Source organism: Salmo salar, chromosome 16 (assembly GCF_965601325.2).
Source record: "Salmo salar chromosome 16, fSalSal1, whole genome shotgun sequence".
NCBI classification, from domain to species: domain Eukaryota; kingdom Metazoa; phylum Chordata; class Actinopteri; order Salmoniformes; family Salmonidae; genus Salmo; species Salmo salar.
The window spans coordinates 78895713-78908675 of record NC_138306.1 but is presented as its reverse complement, the minus strand read 5'-3'; the positions used below and the strand labels follow the sequence as shown (position 1 = coordinate 78908675).

Below are 12963 nucleotides of genomic sequence, written 5' to 3'. Positions count from 1 at the left end.
AAGGACCAAAGAGGATGATCTGCTTCGTGTTTCTATTTTTGCAAAATAAAAAATACTGGCATCGTCTCGGCCCTAATATATTGTATAATTTATTTTTATATCTGAGTCCATATTGTCCACAAGTTTCTAGTATATAGACTTTCTGGTTCAAGAGAAAATCAACAAAATAATGAAAAAAGCATGAACAAATCGAATCAACAATTACATTATTTTCAATGAACTCTGCAACTCTTCCAACTATTGTATTTTTGATAACTGCCACCAGTTTTGCACCAACACATTTACAACAAAGACATATTGACATAGAAAAATAAATAAAAGTGTGTAAAAAAAATACAGATAAATTATATTTCATGCTGAAACCCTCATATTAAACACCAATGGTATTCACTAAGCTGATGGTTTGTATTTAGACTAATGTTTTACAGCTTTGTCATTGTATTTTTTTATCATCTTATTATATATACAGTAATAGTCAAAGTTTAGACACACCTACTCATTCCAGGGTTTTTCTTTATTTTGACTATTTCCTACATTGTAGAATAATAGTGAAGACATCAAAACTATAAAATAACACATATGGAATCATGTATTAACCAAAAAGTGTTAAACAAATCAAAACATATTTTATATTTGAGATTCTTCAAAGTAGCCACCCTTTGCCTTGAAGACAGCTTTGCACACTCTTGGCATCCAGAGTGATCAGCGAGACAATTATTCCCAGATACAGAAGACATCCCTTAGGCTTCATGTCGGAAATGACTCTGAGACCACTGGATTAAAATGATTTACAGCTTTGATTAAAGTAATAAACAAACATGAAAGAGCTGAGTGGGGATACCAAGACACCAGCATTTATTTTAAACCAAGAGGTATATTTCTGATCCGATAAGATTTTCAGGAAGAAAAAAATAGAACTATTGTGTTTGCAATGTATGTATCCAGCACCATGGACAGAGGACTGAGCGCTGCCAAACACAAATGGATAAACACCGGACTGCACTGCAATAGAAATGTTTTAATTTACTCGCTTTGCAATGAGTAAATAATAATAATAAAAAGTATATGACCCGGAAATAAGGGGTTACTGACAACAACAATAACAACAACAACAGCAGTGAAAACAGAGAAGAGCAATAGGCTCTTTAAAACAGCTGCATCATGGCACAGCTGCATCATGGCACGTCTCCAAGGACGTGTCAATCTGCCTCCCTGCTGAGAGCAACCAGACCAAAACCCATCCTATTTAATTACCAACACCTGCCCTACCACACCTGTCCTAGTTCATTTAACAATACTGTGCTTTAACTACTCCCCCTGTGGACAGTGAGGGCCAGACACCCAGAGTTAAAGAGAGCCGGGGTACGAGGGTTCACAGCTGCTGTTTTCCAGTTTCCATGCAGCCCACTCACACATCAACCAATCGGGTGACAGTCTTGGATAATCCATGGGATTCTAGACGGACCAATTGCGAGAGGCCTGTGGGAGCCGTCTTCTTTGGCTCCTCAATTTGGCCGAGGAGAGAGTAGGACGGGCCCCCGCTAGGGAGTCGAAGTCCGGCACACAGCAGATTCAGAATCAAACAACTGAGCCGGGTCCAAGCTCTCAGCTGCAAAAGCAACCTGTTTCCTCCCCACTCCCTGCCTTATGTACTTATCAGATTCACATGGCTGCAATAAAATTCTCACGTTGTTCTCTGGGGCTTGCTGTTGGAACAACAAAAGTCAGTTAAACGTCTAAATATTCCTTCAACGGGCTGCCAAAATGTATTTCTCCGGCCCCTCTGTCAATACTTAGACCAGGACTCTCAAACCCTGTTCCTGGTGAGCAACCCCAACTGTAGGTTTTCTACCTATAGTACGGTATCTTTCCAGGAACGGGGTTGGAGAGCCCTGACCTAGACACTAACCTGTGATTTTTAGTGTGGTGCAAAACAATAATGACAATGCAACAAAGTGGCTCCTGAGTGGCGCAGCTGTCTAAGGCACTGCATCTCAGTGCAAGAGGTGTCACTACAGTCCCTGGTTCACATCCGGCTGTGATTGGGAGTCCCGTAGGGTGGCGCACAATTGGCCCAGCGTCGTCCGGGTTTGGCCGTCATTGTAAATAAGAATTTGTTCTTAACTAACTTGCCTAGTTTAATAAATAAAAAAAGGCTGTTGCCATTCTACCACAGGACGTCTGTTTCCTACCACCACCTTTGCCACCACAGCAGTGTCTGCTTGATCCCGAGCCCCAACTCGAGGGTTTGAAAATATTCACATTTCCATTTCTCCTCTGTATTTCCCTGACTGCTTCCAGATGGTAACTTTAATTCTCAATAATCAAAAGGGGATCATGAGGAAAAGCATGTTGAATACCAACCATGCTGTTGAGCACAGATATGTGCTTATTTAGTAGTCTGTAGTCAGGTCTGGCATCGCTGTTTCAACGGCACCCCTTGGCCTAATACCCCTTCACTATGTAAACATGCAGTGAACAAGAAAAATTGACGAGTGAACTTATACGTGAACATTACTGGCCCTGTCATCGTCTATCCAAATCGAACACGGCTTGTTTCTGATTCTGAGCAAACTGCAACCTCACTTCAAACACGGACACAGCAAGCAAATAAATAAATAAGGGATAATATCATATTTTCCACTGATCTGAACTCTGGACTGTTGAGGTGGTAAAATCAGACTCTCTGTTATGAGGCTCAGTAAGACAATATGCAGCTCAGAGGATCAGTACTCTCTCTACCCAGAATACCATCAGATGTATTTCTAATGTTCACAATTCTCCATCAATCAACTGAAAACATGAGACTGAAAATGGATGAAGACAGGGGCCGTTTTCTTTATCCTGCCATATTATACTTGTGTGTTTTTTATCCAATTTTGTATTATTCTCTATAGTATTATCATTATCAATGCATTGTTGGGAAAGAGCTCTCAAGGAAGAATTTCACAGTACTGTTTTACACCGGTTGAATGCTGTGCACCTGGCGAATAAACTTTGAAACTTGAAATATATTCAACACGCTGTATATGACGCATATCACTCGAAGACTGGCAATGGAGACAAGCTCAGCTGGAACAGACTCACAGTCAAAAGGTTAGTGGGCTAAACATATTCTATGGAACAGAGATGGAGTGAGGGAAAAGGAGGGAACAAAAGGAAGGATTTTCATTTTTACCACGTTTGGCTTTACTTGATGCCGTTTTGCTTGCGTAGGTTCCAGAAATCAAGCCTGCACAGTTTAAGTTAACAGCGGATGTCACGTCCTGACCATAGTGAGTGGTTATTTTCTATGGTAGAGTAGGTCAGGGCGTGACAGGGGGTGTTTGTCTGTTTTTGTATGTCTATGTTCAGTTTCTAGTTTTGCATTTCTATGTTGCTGTTGTTTGGCATGACCTCCAATTAGAGGCAGCAGGTTGTCGTTGTCTCTAATTGGAGGTCCTATTTAAGTTGATGTTTGTTTCACATGTGTTTGTGGGTGATTATTCGTTGTGAGTGTATTTGATCCTCCTGCGTCACGGTTGTTGTTTTGTGTATATTTTGAAGTGTTTAATTGTTGCATTCGGTTTCACTGGTTAAATAAATATGTGGAACTACGAAAACGCTGCAACTTGGTCCGCTCCTTCTAACAGCTGTGACAGCGGATCATGTCCTCTGAACACAAAGGTAGGAGGGGTGACTGGAGACAAAGTAATGTAATTCTTACAAAGCTGCCCTTGGAAATTCTACACAGAATACCAGAGGGAAATGCCTGACACCTTCCCATGGACCTATCTGTGTGCTCTCCTTCCTTCCCTGAGTAAAATGAATTTTTACCCTACAGATGTAGGATCTTAATTTGATCACTCTTTTCTTGCTGAGAACTTTTAGTTTTGCTGCTGAAACTTGTAGTGTAATCAAGGTTTAAAAATGCTTCCAAAGTTTGTAATTTCCACTTTAAAATGTCAGACTTGATTTGTCCTAACGAAAAATGTATCAACTCATACAAAAAATGTCCAATAATTATAATCCACATAATAATTCACATTTCCTGTTGCTGCAGGATTATATTCCTGCTGTAGGAAACTGGCTCAAAATAAGTTCCTACATCAGTACTCACTGATCCAATGTCAGTTTAACATTTTCCCATCTAATAGGTAAAGTTAGGACATGATGAGGGTAAGATGATTTTAGATCAGAGCCTCAGTTCAGGGTCCCTTCCTTAAGGCTGTGGCTGGTGCCCTAAAGAAGCCCATTGTCTTTGGTGTCACCCCTTTGGCCCATTGACCCCATGAGAACAGGCTGTTTTCTCTGTCCTCAAGGGCTTCCCAATAAAACGGATGCTGATGGCTGTCACGCTCTTCACGTTACCTAACTCACACACTTGGCCTGGCCGCCTTGGCAACCGATGTCCACGGGTAACCATGGCAACCACTCCAACCTTACTCCACACACACACACACACACACACACACACACACACACACACACACACACACACACACACACACACACACACACACACACACACACACACACGGTAATGACTGGAGCAGAATCAGTGGAATGGTATCGAATACATCAACACATGGTTTCCATGGTTTCCAGGTGTTTGATGCCATTCCATTAGCTCCGTTCCGGCCATTATTATGAGCCGTTCTCCCCTCAGCAGCCTCCAATAATGAGTAGTGTGCTAAACAGAAGAAGAGCCGCTCCGTCTTAGCAGCAGCATGGCTTAGTGATATCCTGGAACCTTGGGACGTCCCGACCTTAACCCTAAATCCTAACCTTAACATTTACCCTAATCTTAACCATAACCCTTACCTAACACTAACTCTTACCTTAACTGTTTTATATTTCAAGTTCAATGGGGTGACGTCAGAGTTGGGACGTCCAAAAGTATCCCACTTAGACTTTTTCCCAGCAGAATTCTGGAGTTTCAAAGGGAAAGACACACCACTGGTTCCACAGGAATGTCCGATCAGCTGACAGAGCCGAGCGGGAGCCAAGCACACATCTGGGGACTGTAAAACCCATCGGAACCTAAGCCTCTCTCACCCTCTAGTCTTCATCTCATCTGTGGGTGCTCTGTCTGTGTATTAAGGAACTTGGGTCACTACTCCACACTTCACTCAGCTGAAAGGTCGAGTGCTGAAGACCCTTGGGGAGCAGAGACAGAGAGACAGAGCGGGAGGTAGGGAGGGAGGAAAAGAGGAAGAGAGAGAGAGAAGAGAGAAGAAGAGTAAGACACAGAGACAGAGAGAGGAAAGTGAGACACAGAGACAGCAAGAGAGAGACAGCCCAAGAAAGAGAAGTAGAGAGAGAGAAAGAGGGAGGGAGCGAAAGAAAGAAAGAGAGCTAGACCTGTTAGCTCCATCAGACAACTGTATGAGGATGAGGTGGCTGTGAGGTCTTCTGTCCCACTCTGACAGCAGCAGCCTGGGGAGCAGCAGAGGAATCAATCCTCCCTCCAACTCACTCCTGATCCTTTGTCTTTCTCCCACTTTAACTTTGTTCCCCAGCTCTCCTCTCCATTCCTCCCTCCTTCACCTCACCTCTCCTCTCCCCTGTCCTCTCCTCTCCCCTCCCCTCTGCTCTCCTCTCCTCTCTACTCCCTCCTCTCCCCTCTCCTCTCCCTGTATGTGCTGTTCATCTGGCCTTGTCCGATGTGATTTATCCCATCACAAACACAACTCCACTCCCAGCTCCCAGCAGCCTAAATACCTGCCCTGCAAAGGTCAGCGCCTCTGCCAATACTCCCGTTGTCCTGCCCATGTTATGAGCTGATCGATGTGTGTGTGTGCCTGGCCTTTTCCAGCATTCCTTCACACATAGACGCTCTCTTTACAGAGCAAGGCTACAGGAGTCACCCTGAGTTATTTGGTCGTAGCTCTCAGCCTCCAGAGGGGGGAAACCAACGGTGATCACGATGACCTCAGCAGTACACAGTTCACAGAGCTGGGTTGAATAGGACGTTGTAATGGAGGTCAGGGTCAACGAGGGGTCAATGAGGGGTCAAGAGGGTCACAAACAAGCTGAGGAGAGGCCGACTTTCTGTTGGGAAGGCTTTGGTACCTTCACAATACTTGGTGATCTCAGACTAAGACTATTTCCTGTTGTTAACAAAGACTATTTCCTGTTGTTAACACTGGGAACTGTGAGCTGTCGCATATTTTAGGCCACACTTTTGTGAAGAGGCACAATATTCTTGTTAAGCTTGAGCTGTATTGAATGTTTGAAACCCTCCAGGAACTGAACTCCTAATCTAATTTACAATGAAGGTATTCTATTCTATTCTATACATATTTAAATCCATGGACATAACTGATATAAATAACTGATGATAAATGATGTCACAGTATCAGTGGTGTAAAGTACTTAAGTAAATATATGTTGAAGTACTACTTAAGTCGTTTTTTGGGGTATCTGTACTTGACTTTTCTATTTATATTTATGACAACCTTTACTCCACTACATAAGAAAATGTGTACTTTTTACTCCCATACATTTTCCCTGACACACAAAAGTACTCGTTACATTTCGAATGCTCAGGAAGGACAGCAATATGGTCAAATTCACACACCTATCAATATAACGCGCTGTAATCCCTACTGCCTCTGATCAGGAGACTCATTATGTCTGAGTGTTGGAGAGTGCCCGTCTGTCCGTAAATATAAAAAACAACCTGTGTAGTCTGGTTTGCTTAATATAAGGAATTTGATGTATAGCATTTACTTTTTTAGTATGACAATTCAGTACTTTTTCCACCACTGTACTTAAGTACATTAAAATCAGATTGCCACGACTTCCACCGAAGTTGGTCCCTCTCCTTGTTCGGGCGGCGTTCGGCTGTCGACGTCACCGACCTTCTAGCCATCGCCGATCCACTTTTCATTTTCCATTGGTTTTGTCTTGTCTTCCATCACACCTGGTTCCAATTCCATCAATTACATGTTGTGTATTTAACCCTCTGTTCCCCCCCATGTCCTTGTCCATAATAGTTTTTTGTAGTGCTTGTGTTTTTTGTGTTGTTCTGTTGACGGTGGTTTATGTTTATTAAACGACACCGTTGTAACTCAGTTTTGGCTTTCCTGCGCCTGACTTCTCTGCCGCCAGTACGCACCGCATTACACAGATACTTTAAGACTTTTACTCAAGTTATATTTTACTGGGTGACATTCACTTTGACTTGAGTTATGTTTTATTAAGGTATCTTTACTTTTACTCAAGTATGACTATTGAGTACTTTTTCAATTACTGGAGTGTGTGAAATATCCCATCCAAGAGACCAGTCTAAGGGACTTTGGCTTCTGTCATCCATGCTCTCTTCACAATAACACTGGTAACACTTTACCCTGCAGTTACAAAGCAATTACTATGTAACGACACGTTAATAATAAAATGTTATTACCGGTGGTTACATAAGGTGTTACCATAACACATATTTCTCCTTCCCCTCTCTATCCATTAGAGTACCACAATCCACCATAAAATATATATTACAGCATGTTAGGTTATTTTTACCCACATGCCGATGGCTTCACTCTCATCACCATTAAACCAAACCCAGGCTCATTTAGGATCTCTCAGAAGAGAGATGTACAGTACAGCCACGGGCCAGACAGGATAGTGATGAGAATAAGGAACATGATGGATGTCAGAGACAACTTCATGTATTATACAGTTCAGCAATAAAATATTTTCTATATCACGTGCCATACAAAACTGACGTAGGAATTCTGAATTCCATGGCATTCATTTGAGACATCATCCGCGTAACTTTCAAGGATATTTTATTAAGAATATGACTCCACATATCCACATAACTTTCAAGTTATTTTGTCAATAATATTATTAAATTCCCTATGAATACTTCAATTCAGAATCTACATAACTTTTAAGCTATTTTATTTTAGATATCCACATTACTGTCAAGTTATCAACAGTACCTTCAGAAATTATTTATACCCTTTGACTTATTGCACATTTTGTTGTGTTACAAGCCTGAATTCAAAACGAATTAAAGATATTTGGTCTCACCCATTTACACACAATACCCCATAATGAAATAAGTGAAACCATGTTTTTAGAAATTGTTGCAAATGTATTTCAAATTAAATACAGAAATATCTAATTTACACAAGTATTCTCTCCCCTGAGTCAATACATGTTAGATTCACCTTTGGCAGTGATAACAGCTGTGAATCTTTCTGGGTAAGTCTCTAAGAGCTTTGCACACCTGGATTATACAATATTTGCACATTATTCTTCAAGCTCAAACAAGTTGTTTGTTGATCATTGCTAGACAGCCATTTTCAAGTCTTGCCTAGTTACATATTTAAGTAAAAACTGTAACTAGGCCACTCTGGAACATTCAATGACATCTTGGTAAGCAACTCTTGGCCTTGTGTTTTAGGTTATTGTCCTGCTGAAAGGTGAATTTGTCTCCCAGTGTCTGTTAAAAAGCAGACTGAACCAGGTTTTGTGCTTAGCTCTATTCCGTTTATTTTTATCCTAAAAAAACTCCCTAGTCCTTGCCGATGACAAGCATACCCATAACATGATGCAGCCAACACCATGAGGTGTTGTGTTGGATTTGCCCCAAACATAATGCTTTGTATTAAGGACATAATTTCTTTGCCACATTTTTTTGCAGTTTTACTTTAGTGCCTTATTGCAAACAGTATGAATGTTTTAAAATATTTTGTATTTTGTACAGGCTTCCTTCTTTTCACTCTGTCATTTAGGTTGATATTGTAGAGTAACTATAATGTTGTTGATCCATCCTCAGTTTTCTCCTATCACAACCATTAAACTCTAACTGTTTAACTTCACCATTGGCCTCATGGTGTATCTTTGTAGTGACTGGGTGTATTGACGCACCATCCAAAGTGTAATTAAAAACTTCACCATGCTCAAAGGGATATTCAATGTTTGCCTTTTTTTTTACCCATCTACCAATAGGTGCCTTTATTTGCATTGGAAAACCTCCCTGGTCTTTGTGGTTGAATCTGTGTATGAAATTCACTGCTCGACTGAGGGACCTAATAGATATTATTGCACACAGAGTGAGTCCATGCAATTTATTATGTGACTTGTTAAGCCCATTTTTACTCCTGAACTTATTTAGGCTTGCCATAACAAAGGGTTTGAACTACAACTTTTCATTTGTAAACATTTTTTTAATAATAATATAATTCCAATTTGGCATTATGGGGTATTGTGTGTTGGTCAGTGAAACAAAATCTCAATCTTCAGGCTGTAACACAACAAAATGTGGAAAAAGGGGTGTGAATACTTTCTGAAGGCACTGTAATTAAATGCACTGTGAATACATCTATTCAGTGGGTGTTACATCCTGATGAGCTACTAAAGAACCAGATACAGCAGCTGCAGTGGAACGGAACAGGGCTTCTCTGCTCCCGGCAGTAGGGCTGATCTGCTAGGGATAGACTGCTACTGTCCCGCATTTGGTAGTGTACTCAAATCACAGCCACTGCAGCTGTGTGATCCCAGGGCACATTCCCCTAAACCTTATAAACACTTCTTATACAACGGCAGACAGACAGACAGACAGACAGACAGACAGACAGACAGACAGACAGACAGACAGACAGACAGACAGACAGACAGACAGACAGACAGACAGACAGACAGACAGACAGACAGACAGACAGACAGACAGACAGACAGACAGACAGACAGACAGAGAAAAAAAACCTGGCTCCGTGTAGAGGAAAGGCTGTGCAACCACAGCGACACAGCAGAACCCGAGACAGAGCTGCATTTCCTGACAAAATGTCAGAAATATAAAACAATTAGAGAGTGTAATTTCCCCAAATTTGAAACCCTTATTCAAGGTTTCAAAGACCTCTCTGATGAGAATAGACTTCCCATCCTGTTGGGGGAGGACGCAGAGAGCTGTGGATTGGCAGCGCACTACATTGCTGCCTGCCATAAGATGAGGGACAGTGTCTGACAGACCAACCAACATGTCCTCTATATTGTTATTGTTCAATAGTTATTTTGACCCGTGGTTATTGTTGTTACTGTTGTCCTGTTGACAATATTGATTACTATTATTTTAATATTGTAAATATCCAAAGTAAGCTTTGGCAAGATGTACATTGTTACGTCATGCCAATAAAGCAAATTGAATTGAATTGAGAGAGAGAGAAAAAGAGAGAGGCCTACTAATTTATGAGCTAGAACAGTCACACAATGTGTTGTTGTCCAATAGGTTGACACTAATTGCCTAAGCTATACAGGTTTACATCTAATTTCATTTTGTGATTTGTTTGTTGAAAATGTAAATGTTCCTCCCCCAATAATCACAGTGACCCTTTATAATACACAGTCACTTGTCAGTCGGAGGCGAGGGTTGATGTGCAATATTTAGATTTTATATGTGTTAAGTGTTTTACAACTCAAATGTATAAAGTCCAACAGCAATATGTGCAATGAATTGTATGTGTTATGTCCAAGCCTCTGTTCTGAAACGTGTCTATATGTCCTTCCTGTTGTTTTTAAATGTCTGAAGTAGCTATGTTGTCCTTTTGTGTATAATGTTGTCGTGGTTACAGTATATGTTCACCTGCCCAGGGACTACGGATGTAAATGAGCTGTTTGCTAAATCTGGTGCAACACATGTTTTTGTTGCACGCTGTCCCTGTCCAAATAAACTTCAGAAATAAATTAAATAAATGACATCACCAGGTGTGATTTATTTTAAACTAGCAAAGAACACAGTTATAACCATGTCAGAGACTCAATCTCCACTTTTCGTTGTCGAGTGAAATCTCTGCCAACTGACTACACCCGAATCCCCTCTTCACCCTGAACAAGGCAAGGGCACCACCCTTAGCTCACACAACACATACAATAGGTCACGGCTTAGAAGTTGAATTCCAAGCGATTTCATCCACCCCTCCCTGGAATGGCTGAGCGGTCTAAGACAGACCACACCGGGTACTGTGGTTCCACACCTTCAGGGGGAGAGTGACCCTCTGGGCAGGGTAGAGCGACAACCCGCTACCCAGGCCTTTTTCTGGCCCTCTCTCTCAGGCTGCACAGCAGACACCCAGGAATGCTCCCACAATGAACCTCAGAGACAACAGAAACAACCTGCTGCTGTATCTAATCCTTGTATAGGAAGAGAGGGAGGAAGAGAGAGGAAAGAGAGAGAGCAAAAGAAGGGGGAAAGAGAGAGAGGAAGAGAGGGGGGGACAGAATAGAGTCGCCCTCAGGGTCCAGGCTCAGATCTATGGGCCAGGAAGTGAAGGTAAAGCTAGGATGCTGCATGGGGCTTTAGGGAACGCATTAAGAAGCCCAGAGCTACATAGTCATGTCTAGTGGACACAAGGCCTACTGACTTTACAAGGACAGGCCATCAGGCTGCACATATCCTGACTCCTGGAGGTATGTTTTCAATGGGTTAATCTGTGTTCAACAGCCTCTCTCTCTCTCTGCCTCGAATGATATGAATGTGAATAATATGAATAATATTTGAATGCTAAGTGAAGGATTTAGCATATGATCATATTCAGGAGATGACATCACCATCCTAATACATGATGTGGAATTAACTAACTAGACTGGTGCTGACATCACCATCCTAATACATGATGTGGTATTAACTAACTAGACTGGTGCTGACATCACCATCCCAATACATGATGTGGTATTAACTAACTAGACTGGAAGTAAAGCTACTGGGTCAGTCTCTCAGAGTTAACACCTCTGACATCACCATCCTAATACATGATGTGGTATTAACTAACTAGACTGGTGCTGACTTCACCATCCCAATACATGATGTGATATTAACTAACTAGACTGGAAGTAAAGCTACTGGGTCAGTCTCTCAGAGTTAACACCTCTGACATCACCATCCCAATACATGATGTGGTATTAACTAACTAGACTGGAAGTAAAGCTACTGGGTCAGTCTCTCAGAGTTAACACCTCTGACATCACCATCCCAATACATGATGTGGTATTAACTAACTAGACTGGAAGTAAAGCTACTGGGTCAGTCTCTCAGAGTTAACACCTCTGACATCACCATCCTAATACATGATGTGGTATTAACTAACTAGACTGGAAGTAAAGCTACTGGGTCAGTCTCTCAGAGTTAACACCTCTGACAAGCCCTGGATTTCTACTGAACAGACTGTCTGTTTCACATGTCCTTTTCTCTTTGGAAAAATAAGTGCCTCATCATCACGAGATTTAGGATTATTCCAGCATGATCCTTTTCAGGGAATCTCTCAGTGAAGAAAGGTTACAAAAGTCCCAATGCACACTGAACAATTTGAGCTGAACGTTCTCCTCATTTTAACCACATAGCCTTCAGAACAACCCAGACACGTGCAAAGAATCTCGCCCCGTTCCCTCGACACCCTTGCCAGAACACACAAACTCACCGAAGGAGAAAAATGCAGACATTGAAAGCACCAAATAGTCAGGTGGTACCAGGTCTAGAGAGTGAGAATACACTCCTGATAAACACCCAGTTCACAAAACCCCTCCAAATCATCATCATAATATCAGCCACATTAATCCTGACAGACCACACCTTCCTCCAGGAAACCTATAGGATGTCCTTACCTTGCTCAGTGTGTGTCTGTTGAGGGGAACTATCACTGGAGTTACAGAAGAGTGATACAGACCCCTGAACAGAAGTAAACAGCATGGACTAGGCTTTTATGTTCAGGTGGGTGGAGCTACTGGGGAGGAGACTAGGCTTTTATGTTCAGGTGGGTGGAGCTACTGGGGAGGAGACTAGGCTTTTATGTTCAGGTGGGTGGAGCTACCGGGGAGGAGACTAGGCTTTTATGTTCAGGTGGGTGGAGCTACTGGGGAGGAGACTAGGCTTTTATGTTCAGGTGGGTGGAGCTACTGGGAGGAGACTAGGCTTTTATGTTCAGGTAGGTGGAGCTACTGGGGAGGAGACTCGGCTTTTATGTTCAGGTGGGTGGAGCT

The 12963-nt window shown here is 42.0% G+C and overlaps 1 protein-coding gene across 2 annotated transcripts in view; it reads right to left on the bottom strand.

Moving 5' to 3' along the window:
• LOC106593744 (uncharacterized) overlaps positions 1-12686 on the bottom strand; it is a 72697-nt gene extending 60011 nt beyond the window's left edge. For both annotated transcript variants that reach the window (XM_082963010.1, XM_045697966.2), the window contains exon 1: positions 12589-12686. The gene's annotated coding sequence lies outside the window, so the exon portion shown is untranslated. The remainder of the gene's footprint in view (positions 1-12588) is intronic.
• Positions 12687-12963: the final 277 nt, after the last annotated feature.